The sequence below is a fragment of the Ambystoma mexicanum genome, chromosome 5q (genome assembly GCF_040938575.1).
Source record: "Ambystoma mexicanum isolate Mex_15411 chromosome 5q, UKY_AmexF1_1, whole genome shotgun sequence".
Taxonomy (NCBI): Eukaryota; Metazoa; Chordata; class Amphibia; order Caudata; family Ambystomatidae; genus Ambystoma; species Ambystoma mexicanum.
In genome coordinates this window covers 586,755,486-586,768,725 of record NC_090933.1, presented here as the reverse complement: position 1 = coordinate 586,768,725, position 13,240 = coordinate 586,755,486, and the positions used below count along the sequence as shown (strand labels likewise).

The 13,240-nt window shown below is 47.7% G+C and overlaps 1 protein-coding gene across 4 annotated transcripts in view; it reads right to left on the bottom strand.

The window, feature by feature from the left end:
- The window catches only part of RP1 (RP1 axonemal microtubule associated), an 809,829-nt gene extending 797,964 nt beyond the window's left edge, over nucleotides 1-11,865 (bottom strand). For 3 of the 4 annotated variants that reach the window (XR_011278606.1, XR_011278605.1, XM_069621056.1), the window contains exon 1: nucleotides 11,134-11,844. The gene's annotated coding sequence lies outside the window, so the exon portion shown is untranslated. Of the gene's footprint in view, nucleotides 1-11,133 lie in introns of all 4 variants that reach the window. The other variant, XM_069621057.1, reaches the window with a different exon arrangement.
- Between the last annotated feature and the right edge of the window lie 1,375 nt (nucleotides 11,866-13,240).

Here is a 13,240-nt window from a genome sequence, read left to right as displayed (position 1 = left end):
GGTGAGACAGGCCCAGCATGCCCCACCAGTGCAGCCAGTGGTACCACACAGGCAGCCCCCAATGCCTCGCATCAGAGCCAGTCCTTTCAACCTAACCCCGGAGCAAATCCACACCCTGTACCGTCTGGAACGGGACATCATCACCACCATCGTGGACATGATACACAACGACATTGTCAGCCTCATTGAAATACGCACCGCCATCCCCCCTCTACTGAAGGTAGTGTCGGTGCTGCACTTACTTGCCACAGGCACCTACCAGGACACAGTGGGGCACATGCATATCACAACCCTTTTTTCTTGCATTCTGAACAAAGTGCTGGATGCCCTCCTCATGCACACAAGGGACTACATATCCCTACCAAGGACTCCCCAGGATATTCTTGATACCAAAGTTAGCTTCCATGCACTGGCAGGCATGCCAAATTGTATAGGTGCCCTCGACTGCACCGACGTGGAGTTGGTGGTCCCGCATGCCATGGAGGTGGTGTACTGCAACCGCAAGTAATACCACTCCATCAATGTGCAGATGGTATGTGACGCCAGCAAGATCATAACACATTGTTGTGCCCGATATCCCGGATCAACTCATGACTCTATGGTCCTGCGAAACGCCAAGCTACCACGCTACATGGAGCAAGTAATGTCGACACCTATCACAACATGACAAACAGCAAACCCCCCTACATCCCACTAAACGCGCACCACTCACCAGCGGACCTCACCTCCGTAGCACCATCCAGCAACATGCAGTGAATATGCGCTGTGTTGCTGTCTCCAGCAAATCACCACACAGAACAAGCATCCATGGGAGTGCATTGAACCAAACCACGAAGGGAATCCACTGTCTGTCACAGGGCCGCCACAACCACAGGAATGCAGCATGTCACCATGGCAGAAATCAGCGCTGAACGCCTAACATTGCAGAGCCTACTGCCAACGCTCCAAGTCAGCAATTCAACAGAACACAACACATCACAAATTAGACACTAGCACAGCTGTATGCGTACACAATGCATGTGCAACAAGACGGCAGTGCACACCGTGTATCATCTTGAAGATGCAACCCACACCATTAGCCCATGGCACAGGACACAATGAGGGCCTGAAAATAGAGTGCATACAACCAGGGACATGTGCATGTGAGCAACAATAATCTGCAGGCATGTGTGACTAGTACAGCTGTCCATCATGATTCGACTGACATGTACCTTTTTTTGCCTCCCATGCAGGTGACAGTGGCTCAGCACCCCTGTCCGCAACCCACAGAACAGGCACGAGGAGGACTACAATCGTTCCCACACCCGTACCCGTGTGGTCATTGAGCAGACCTTTGGCCTGTTGAAGGCACGTTTTGCTGCCTTAGCCGGTCAGGTGGGGCACTCCTCTACAGGCATGAGAAGGTGGCCAAGATCATCATGGCATGGGTAATGCTGCACAATATGTGTATCCGACGGAATGTGCCCCTGCCCCCTGACATTGAACTGCTACCACCTGGTGATGATGAAGGGTATGAAGAAGATGTGGCTGCACATCATCGCGGTGCCGATGCACAAGAGGCACGTGATGTGCGTCAGTCAGTGATAGCACAATAGTTCTGACACACATGGTTGCAGAGGGTGACATGTTAGTTTGACCGAGGGCACTGGGTGTGGGAGTACATGTACACTATGCACTGCATATGAATAAATGACACATGCACAAAGATGAATGTCCACTGAAGATATTTTTTTTTTCACACAACGGGTGTATTGAAATTTACAATGAAGAAGAACGTGCACCAACCCTCACCACCCTCACCCCCCTCCGACTGCCCCCAAAACTCCCCAACACAGTTTCATTCCCCTTCCCCTCCCCCTCCCCCAAAAGACCCCCCCCCCACATGTTCAAACAAGTATACATTGCCTTCATCAGGCTGAACAGTGTACTTCCTGCCACTCCCTGCACCTGGTGGCGGCATGTCCGGGCGGCGCAGTGTGCACGCGGACCTACGCAGTGGGCTGGTCTGTGTTGAGCTGGAGGACGATGGTGTGGCCGCCTGCTCCATCTGGGGTGCTGGACCTTCATCCTCCATAGCATCAGCGATGCGGCTGAGGACCTGCCGCAGGGCTGAGACCTCCTCGCACAGTCTCGTTGTGCTCTCGGCAATGATCTTGCCTAGAGAGGCGGTGTTTTTTCGCCACTCCTGCCTTGCTTGGGCATTGTCATCTACAAATTGCCACACCAGGGCGGTCAGCTCCTCGTGCCGCTGCACCCGCGCCGTTATACCTCTGGAGGTGGAGTGTGCTTGGGTGTCATGCACACCAACTATTGGTTCCCCTATGGGACTCATGGCCCCTTGGTCATATTGCCCCCCAGACTGCTCCGGGGTGGTGGCGTGGTCAAGACTCTAGCGATGTCAGCTGGGGGGATGGTGCCGGACTTGGTGTGCAGGGCAAGTCAGAGGGTTCGTCGTCCACGGCACCCACACCTCTTCCTGCACCTCGCCCTCAGCCAGGGTTGCTGTGGCTGCCGCCTCCCCAACTGAACTGGACTCCACAGAGGGTGCAGCTTCAGCTGTGTCCTCTGCCTGTGTGTGTGCTGGAGCAGTGGGTTCAGTGTCAAGGGCCCTTGGCGGCACCAGTGCCATGGCATCTTGAGGTGGTTTCCTCTGCGGTGCATGGCGAGGGTTGGGTTGGCCTCTTGAGGTTGAAGGCCTGTTGCCCTCATCACGGGCCCTCTTCCGGGGTGTGGTTGGCAGTGGGGGTGAGTCCCGGGCCTCAATGTCATGGTCTGAGCCTGTGGTGGTCAAAGAGAGGGACGGCATGAGTGATGGTTGGTGAAGCATCATGCTTATATTTGTATCATTGCTCATCTGCACAATAGAGGGTAATAGGCATTTGGGTTTGGATGATTACATTGCTCGCTATATGGGTGGGTAATGCAGGCATATGTTGGGGTCACTCATGTTGGGGAAGATGTATGCTATGTGACATGCATATTTGATGTGGCCTGCATGCAGTGTGACTTATGCCACTGACATCTCAGTGTGGTTTGTGTAAGGTATGGCTGTAAGGTATGGCATTACCTTGTTGCAGGCATCTGCATGTGTCTGTGCTGCGTACAACAACTATTCTTGGAATGTGTGTGTATTGGGCCATGGCTTGCCTCTTTAGACAGACATATAGGCAGACTATCATGAGACTCTGCATTACAGTGTTTTCTTAGGACACTCGCCTCCGTCCGCAGTTGACGTTGCCCCACACTCCATGTCTCCCACGCCTTCAATGGCCTCCATGCTGATCAGGCTTGTGCATATGTCCTCCCACCGGGACAGCTTTATGGGAGAGCTTGCTCCTCCACCAGTTGACATGGCCTGGCTCCTGTTGGCCGAGAGGATGTTGCAGACTCGCAGGACCAAGTCATCCCACCTCTTCCTGCAGTCCTTGCTTGTGCAGGGGGTGTTGCCAACTGCGCTTCGTTTTTGCGCCACTAGTGCCCAGATCTCCTTCTTTCTTATTATGGCCTCCCTCTTGAGGCTCTGGGCAAACATGACATCTGCATGTTATTCCAGGGTCTCCGCGAGCATGGTCAATTCATCTTCATTAAAGCGCTCCTTGCGCTGCGGGAGGCGCCCTTTTTAACTGCCTTGGGCATTGTGGTGTTGTGGTGGATTGGATTTCACACACAGCAATATCCTACAGGTCCTGGCTGATGAGGACGGCAATGGATTGTGTTTTTAAAGATGGCCGCCGTGCTCTTTCCCATCCCTGTGCGATGACGCTACTTCCGGTTCCGCTTATTTATGGTCACCGTTATTAGCGGTCACTGCTAATAGTGGTGACCGCTATTGCCGTCTTGCTTCATGCCGGTTGTGCAATCTGCACTTTACTTGATGGCGCTAAGGGCCTTTTGGGGACTTTAGCGTCATGCCGGTAATGTCGTTACCAGCATGGCGCAAAGCTCGTGCCCACAAGGTCGTAATAGCCTTCTATTAGCGCCCTCTGACCTACACAGACACACTATTTACTCCATGCCGGTAAAGGCAATTACTTACCTCCAAACTCGGAATGACCCCCATAGGCTTTGAGTTTAGAGATGGTATCGAGGACGTGAGTTTGAGTAACCTGAGAGAATTTAAAAGCTGTTGTTGGGTTCATAGCAGTTTATAACTCAGAGCACTTAGGCCGTAATAAAGAAACATGCCTGAGCTAGCATCTAGCCTTTGAGGCTCTTGGAAAGTGGTTTAATCTCAAACAGGGCCCCTCTTGATGTCACAGCAACACATGGCAGAGTGTGGGGGCAGGTTTAAGGAGGAGCTGATTTCCCTTTGTGTAAAATTGGGAGACATGCTTTTGATCGTGTGATAGCCATAATATCCATCCCAGAATATTCATGTGTGGATCTATGGAAAGCTGTCCGCAAGCTGCTTCTGGTGAGACCTCATGACACCTACACAACCCAAATTATTTAGGAAAACATTTTGGGGCATTCTTAGTGTGCCTGAGAAATATGAAAAATTGAGGGAACATGAAGAAAGTGATCAATATTCTGCACACTGTGCACCGGATTTTTCATAAATATCGTGGGGGGGGGATCTAGGAAAAACCGTGATGCTGCCATAGAATAACCTACAAACTTATAGGTCAGATCATTTGATTCACAAAAAAATATAGTGCGTGAATATGCTGGCATATGTGGCGTAATCTAATGAGAAAGGGTATTTATTAAAATGTGAGATTTCCTGGTACAGAAGCCAGATCCAACCCCCTGGCTTTGTCATATGATGATATGATAGGTTATTTATATTGCGCTTAATACCCAGAGGTTTCTAAGCGCGGACCCGAGTATCAAACCCATGTTGCACTGTGTTGTGTTGCTTCCAAGGCGAGCATGTTGCCGCTGAGCTATCCTCTCGAGACTATGTGGGTATCCTCCCCTCGATGGATGGGTTATCCTCCCCTGGCTTCTCAAATCACCTCCCCATTTTCTGGAGCTAGCGGCTTGCAGAGGGGGAGGGAACCCTTGACGACTGCCCTATCAGTTGTGCGAAAAGGAAGACTCATCTGTGATGTAATTTGTCTTATAAATAAGTTACTCCTCCTCAACTTGGGATTCTCTCGACAAAATCCGAATTGTGCAGCTTACTAAAATTTGGAGCTATCCTTGTAGAAATTGGGCCTAGTCTTGGAGTGAAGCAACGAGCTGGAGTAGCTGATTTGGAGGACAGGGAGAGGCCTTGACTGACCCCCTTGATGGTCCCTGCAGTGAAGCCCTGGCGCCTCTTGATGACCATAAAGCCCTTTTCTCTTGTAGGTATAGACCTGTGCAGCCATAGATTAAACAAGTCCTCTATTCATAAGCACTACCCTAGAGATTCCACATGGGAAAAATCGCCTATGCTATCTGTTTGGGAAATTCTGTCCTTTTTCTATTGAAGAGTATTTTATTTGTTTGTGCATTAGTCATCTATTCTTAAGCACTACCCAAGAGTTTGCACATGGGAACAATCCCCTAGCCTATCTCTGTTTGGGAATTTCAGTCATTGTTCTATTTAAAAGTATTGTATTTGTCTGTGCGTTGTGGTAACTCTCCCATTGACAAATCCTTTGTTCACCTGTGCATTTAAGTCGTTTTCCTATGGAACAAAATCATCCCTTGTTGACCTGTTGATTACAGTTCTGTTCCCTCTGAAAAGTCCTTTGTTTTCCTGCATAGTTAAGTTATTTTTCTGCGGAAGAATTCATTGTATGTCCATGTATGTTTGCCATTTCCCATTTAGGAATTCCCAGTGTGTGTGTAGATCCTTAGTATATTTGGCTTATTAAATCACTTAATTCCCACATTAATTCATGTGCTAGGGACAGGTAGCATTCAAAATTACCGATCCCTTCTCTGTGTTTTGCGAGTCATTATATGTATAACAAATTCTCCAGGAAGTCACTTCATTAAGAGCTGAAAACCCATTCTTCCATGTGTTAAATGGTGTGTTTAAAAACAAATTCCCATTTGCATCTGCCATATTAAACCCAAGCCGTGTTCCCATTGTGAGTAATCCCGTTGCCCAAAGCAAACCTGCAAGCTGCCCCTGTCACTTTCACTGAAAACGGTGGTTCCTATGTGCCTTTCCTATTGTTGAAAGCGTGTGTGTCATTTTCAGCCCCAGATAAAATAATGTGATTTACAATTTCGTTTTTCTAAAACTGCCTTTTCATCCTTTAAACAGTGTTGTTCCTAGAGTACTCCTCTTCCTCTATCATAGTCTGAGCGGATTTGGAATTGCAGTTCCTTAATTTTTCATTGCTCAGAGCTTGCCTGTCACTTCACAGCCCCAGAAGAAACTAGGGTGATTTGTCTTTTTGTTTTTTCTAAAAATGTCTTTTAACCTTTGAAAACTTGTTGTTCCTGTTTTATATCTCTTCCCCTACTAGACCCTGATCATGGATTTCGAATCGCATTCCCTTTTATTTTTGGATTTTTCTTTCTTATGTGTTGCCTGTGTGAAAATCAAATTTCATATGTGTGCTAGCTAGTCTATTTTGAAGCCCTATTTGTCTCTAGTGTAAGCAGCCCGAAGTACCACCTGTGTGCTGTCCCATAGCAGTAGTATCAAATCATTGATAACCAATGTTTCCATTGTCACGGCGGGAGTGCATAACCTTCCTGCCATCATTTGAGTGAAATTGTTTGCCATTGCTTTTCATAACACAAAATCGGTATGGCATTACAGTACCTCTTACCTGGGTTACTTTCTATAAGTCTGCAATTGTGTTGCCACAACATTAGGGGCTGCTGTCATCTCTTTCTTTTGATTTGATATTAAAATAATAAATTAATAAATTATTCATTGACAACACACCGACTTGGTTCCTGGTCTATTGGCAAAAGGGGTGCTGGTGGAGGTTGGGTGCAAGACAGGTTGGAGGCCTCCTCAAAAAGAATTCTGTTTAATATTAAAAAGCATTTTATTGTGTGCCACCTTCATTTGCAAGTGAAGAGGTCCCTGACTTGCCGGTGCTGCATAATATACTGCGACACATAGGTTCCCCTTGTTGGGTCAAAAATAAAAATAAAGTGGTGACTTTATATTGTTGTTCACAATTTTTGTGCACATTTATTGAATGGTGCAAAAGCAATCAGTAATCTTAAATATATCTGTTCTTATTGGAAAGCAAACTTTTCATAACTACAGAGGATGTATGACCAGCACAGGCCACCGTAGGTGAGCAGTGCAAACCCGGACACTGGTAATGGCGGAAGTATGAAAGCATCAGCGGTGTGCACATGATCAGTGCAGTGCTATAGGTCCAACGCCATTTTCTCAGGGCACTTTATTTAGGGGTATTGTGCCCAGGGGCATGCCTCATGCCATGCTCTGGGTGTATTGTCTGCAGGGAGTGGCCATATGCAGTCCCCTTTGAGCATTGTGGTTAGGGCATTGTGCCACACTGGTGCAATGTGCAGAAGACATAGCGTCCCCCATGGGCAGCTTAAGGAGCGGCACTGCCAGGCTTATGGCTCGCAAGGAATGGCTTAAGGCCATGCCCTGGCCCCTGGGGACACTATAGACAGGGTTAGATTATTAAAGTATATAATTACTAAGTCACAGCAATTCACTTAAACATATTTTTTGTTTAAGTTATATTAGGGTTCTCTAATGAGATGGAATAGCCCACATGTGTATATGCATACCTACAAATTCCCAGGAAACGAGTCATTTGAAGGGACAACACGGATATGTTTCAAAACCTAATATCCCCTGAAAGTTGCCAGTTAATATTTTCGACTGAACTTTAATGTGACCCCTGTTTATTTCCTCCTTCACCCTAAACTTCACTCCTCCCTCACCCTACACTTCACTCCTAACTCACACTACACTTCACTCCTCCCTCACCCTACACTTCACTCCTCCCTCACCCTACACTTCACTCCTAACTCACACTACACTTCACTCCTCCCTCACCCTACACTTCACTCCTCCCTCACCCTACACTTCGCTCCTACCTCACCCTACACTTCACTCCTCCCCGCCCTACACTTCACTCCTACCTCACCCTACACTTCACTCCTCCCCCACCCTACACTTCACTCCTCCCTCACCCTACACTTCACCCGCTTAAACTAAATAAACTCCCCTCCAAGCATGATTCATTTGTTTCCCTACCACTTTCAGAGAACGCAATAGTCCAGCTTGTTATGGCTTTCAGAAAATAATGCCTTGACCTCTTCCCCCGCTAAACTCGTATACATGACTTTTAGCTTCTGTGTAAGTGGCCGTGTGTGAGAAAGTCCTAAGTAAACTCTAAACCACGCAAAAGTAAATCATTGTTATGGCCAGTCTGCGATTCCAAAGGAAAACCCACTTCCAGTGCCGGGCCAAAATAGAATCCTCGGCACCCAACATGATAAATGATAGTTCAGGGCCTTGCATGGGTGTATATGGCCGAAGAGCTTCCTTGCATGAGCCTCATCCCTGGTGCCATCAAGAAACATTCTCAGTGCATGGGCAAGGCACCATGGCAGCGTGTTTCTGGGTGCGCTGTAGATGAGGTCCAAGACAATCAATATGAGAGTTAGACAACTTCCTCGAACTCAATCTAATTGAATAAAGGGAAAAATCTTTATTTAAATGTGATACGATAACTAATGTTTCTTCCACAAATTAGAACAGAAAAAGTCATTAAAAAATGTTGACATAATACATTTAGAGCTTAGGTGTTGATTTGTGTAAACGCGGCCTTCTATTTTATGTTATCTTTTTAGTTTTGGCTATTAGGTGGTGCAGAAAGCGCTGCTTATTGGCTGAAAATACTGTCATGGGAAGTGAAGCGAGATGAGATATGAGGAGGGTCAAGAGCCGAGGGGTTTTCTTTGGGTTTTTTCCCCAACTGATTGAGTACACAAGGCTATGCTAGTCCCCATAGCCATTCTCACCTACTACCTGCACCTCCCCGACCAAAGCACATCCCCCCGGATCTCTTTCTGTCTAGTGCTGTGCCTTCTGAGCACGCCTCTGAAAGGGGATGGCTTAAATGCAGAAGTAAACCAGCTAAACCCAAAGCACATCCCCCCGGATCTCTTTCTGTCTAGTGCTGTGCCTTCTGAGCACGCCTCTGAAAGGCAATGGCTTAAATGCAGAAGTAAACCAGGTAAACCCAAAGCACATCCCCCCGGGATCTCTTTCCGTCTAGTGCTGTGCCTTCTGAGCACGCCTCTGAAAGGGAATGGCTTACATGCAGAGGTAAACCAGCTAACCACTCTCCTGGAGCGATACGACTGCCCTAACCGCGAGTCCCTAAGCTCCTTCAGTTATAGGAAGTATGCCTGTGCATCTGTTTATTGCACTGAATTTCTCTTCAAAGCAAGCACTGGCAAAGCCAACAGTTTAGGTATTAGAAAGGCATTTGCCAGGCACTGCCATGCTATGCCCAGGTTGTTGCCAATGATACTTCATTTGGAAGCCCCTGCCACCTCCATCATCGCCCTTCACTTCCTGCTCACCTCCTCTTACATCGTTTAAATCAGGCTTCTAAAATAAAGCAATGTTTCTCTCAGAGGTCAAAGTGGGCGGGAGGGGTCGGGAGCGGTGCTCCTATACTTTTTATGTTTAAGTTTCACCGTTCCTATACTTTTATTTTAAAAATAAACCATTCTGGAATGGTTTAGTTTTAAAATAAAAGTGTAGGAAGAAGTTGAAGCTTTCATTTCAGTGCACTGCACTGCACATTCCCATAAAGAGTAGGTGTGTTTGGGGGTTTGGATTGTGTGTGGGAGGGGTATGGCGATGGGGTTTGTGGGGAGCGGGTGCAGACCAGCAGGGAACATAGTTCCACTACTTCTTTTCGTACACTGCGACAACTGGTTTCTTACTTTTACTTGAAGGAACACCCTTATCCTGTTCCCTGAGTCCTTCACATCGTCCTTACTTGCCTTGACGTTTTCTTTTCTTTTACCTGTCCACCTTCTTTTTCCACGGAGGTCTCTGTTCAACTCCTCCCTCTAGTGCCAGTGTACATTCCAGCAGCTGCGAACTGCAAGGCCAGGCACCTCTGTACAAATCCAGTGTTTGCTGTGGTAACGCATTTTCTTGGCTACTTCATTTCCTATTTGTCAAGAGCCATGTTCACTAATGGATCTCACCAAATTTCTACCATCGTTGTCAACTACGTAATTTTCTCTTTAAATTTTAGAATGGTCGAAATGCAAGGGTGGAATTTCAATTAGGTTGGCTGATTAGGGCATATTGAATGGAAGCCTTTAATGTATATAGATAGGTTGCCTGTGCTTGTAATTATAATAATGCGTACCGGGTCACCAGGGATAGAAAGGAATCTGAATTGTGAAATGTATTCCCTGGCTTTGTTGATCTTCCTTGAAAATGAAAACAATATGCCGTGACCACCCACTCTGCGAAATACTGGCACAGCATTTCCATACTACATACAAGCTCTCTAGGCAAGGCAGCCTGCACAGGTCTTGCTGCATATCAGCAGATGAAGCTTATTTTCATTCTTACACCTACAGTACATACTCTGATCTCTCATATTGCACTTGATGCCATTTTCACCCTAATACACCTCCCCTCCCCCACACCCCCATATCTTCCTGCCTCATCAATGATGACGTGGCACACCATGGCCAGGTTGCTTTGCTGCTGGCCCGATATGAGAGCGCCCACCCTCTGCCAGTCGCCCCTGGCATCCTTTTATTACTTCTGAATACATTAAACCCTCGCCTCAACAGACACCCAACAATACACTCCCGAATACACTCTGCTAATTGTTAAGGTGCACACATACTTTTTTCATCAAGAAATAAAGTGTATGAACATGTTTTAAGGTGTATCATAACATTTATAACCGACCGCACACTGTTATGAGCTAGACTGCTTCATAGTGCCGTCTCTATGAGTGTGTGTTGCGCCCTGTGCATGTTATCTTTAATGCCAAATGTCTTCTTGTTTACTTTATATTAAAAACAGAGCAATGCGGAGCAGCAGAGATGTGTTTAAAGTATCATGCTACCACACGCACAGCAGACACCTCAGACAACAGGCAGGCCTGGCTGTGCACTGAAGCAGTTTGAACACAATCCACGCAGCCCTCACATCCCAAAACGCCACTGGCTTCTCATACTTTAGATGTTTGTACTCACCGACCATAACTCATCCTCGGCGCCGCAAAGGAAGTAAAGGGGGCTGTAGGCCTGGTGTCACAGGCGCGAGTCGCTGTCATTTGTCTTGTCGCAACAGCCACGGAGAGGAGACATGGAGCACTGAGTGGCGGGCGGCGCGGCAGAGGAACATCCACATCAATTTGCTTAATCGGCTCTCAGGGCTGCTGAGGCGCGGGGCTGAGCCGCTGGCAGCCATGATGCGCGTGAAGCGCGGCGAAGGCCGCGGAGCGACCAGGCCGGGGCCCCAGCTCCGCCTCCTGCGACGCCCGTGAGTGGCACCGCCGTGAAGCGGGCTCGACATCTACATGGCAGGTCATTTCCCCGCTCGAGTTCTGACTCCGAGACGTGTTTAACTCTCAAAAAAGTCAGGCCGTTTTGGGAACTCGAGGAACATCACTGATGCATTTACGGGTTGTCATAAACTTGCTAGAGAGACTTTGCCAGTCCATTAGTTTTGCTGTTCTCGTTGCCTTGCTTCTCTAATGTGTATTATTACATGGTACAGTTAACCTCAATTGAACACCACAGGCGCGTGCTAAGTCTTTGGTTTACAGGGCACACATGGGGTAGGCGGTTTCTCTACATGCCTTTCTCGAAATTTCGTTGCAAGCGAGAAAGGAGATTTGCGATGTGGGCAGCATGTGATATGCTTTATTTTCTTAAGAATTATGTGTGCATCATGTACAGTATGCAAGTACGTATGTACCTATATGCACGAACAGGCTTGTTGTGCTCTTTTTGACAACGATTGCACAGATGGCAACTATTCAGTCTAATTATGCGAAATGTAATCTCATTGAGGCGCCTTTTCTTCATCCGGATTACAGGGGCTTTACCTTCAGTGCACGGCATAAGCTTTATGAGAAAGAAACAGGAGGGCACGATTCTTTGCACGCAATAAAGTATTTTGAGGCACAAAGTTTATGCTGCGTTTTCACCTCCCGTGATCTCTTACCTTAGCACGCTCCGTCATGCCCTGCCACACATTTCCTACGATGCTTCGTGGATTTACAGCTCCCACACACCCTGGCTTTGCTTGTGCATGCCTAGGATTAGGGCCGGCCTAACGGCAGGGCGGGCTGTGCGACCGTCCGGGGCGCCATGCCCCCCAGGGCGCCATTAGCCCCGTGCCACGCCAACTCGGGGAGTCTTTAGAGGGCTCCCCGAGACGGCGTAGTGTGAGAAGGCGTGGCAGGAACGGCGGGGCGCATTTAATAGCACCCTATTCACATGATTACCCCCTCACTCCGACTCAGGAGCGAGGCAGTTTGCATTGGAATAGTGCATCACGCATTAGCAATAGTGCCCTATTCCAGTGATTAGGCCCCTGCAAGGCGCCAGAGCTAGTAGGTTGAAAAAAATGTGGCGCATCCTGCCACCCCTAGCCCCCCCCGTTGACCAGGGGTGCGTGGAGAGGGGGGGTTAATTCGCCCAGGGCACTGCTGTCACTCAGACCCGCTCTGCCTAGGACGTGACTTAATTGGCAGAGTCCCTTTGCGTAATGTAAACATATCATCTATGGGGCCCAGTTTCCAAACCCCCTCACATAAATAAAGCCAGTAAATGAATTCAGAAAGGTTTTACTCCTGTTTTACCACCTTTATTTTACGCTTCAGGACATTTGTGTGGTTAAAAGGTGGAGGGGTGTTCCAGAATAGGTATAACGTTTCTGCCTTCCTTTTCCCCTCCGCCTCCAAAAATCACTTGATTTTATGCCAGCATGGCATTTTCATGATAGTGTGAAACAAATGGATTCCTATGGAATCCTCCTGATTTTTACAACAGCAAAAAGCAGGTGGATTCCTTATGAATCCATTATAAATGTTATATGCCACGAATGTATGGAATGCAGCGTTTAATTTATTTGCACTGTGAAGTGCAAAAGCAAACGTGTACAGGCGATTACATCTGCATGTACACTTTATGAATATGGCCCATGGGGAACCTGCTTGCACCTAAGTGCAAACGTAACAGGTCCCCTCAGAGAAATTGACGCCCAGGAGGACAATTACCTGCTTCGGGTTTTGCGGTGCAGCTCTTCAAGTAGTTGAAACCTTTATAAACTCGAAATGAGTTCAGAAATGGT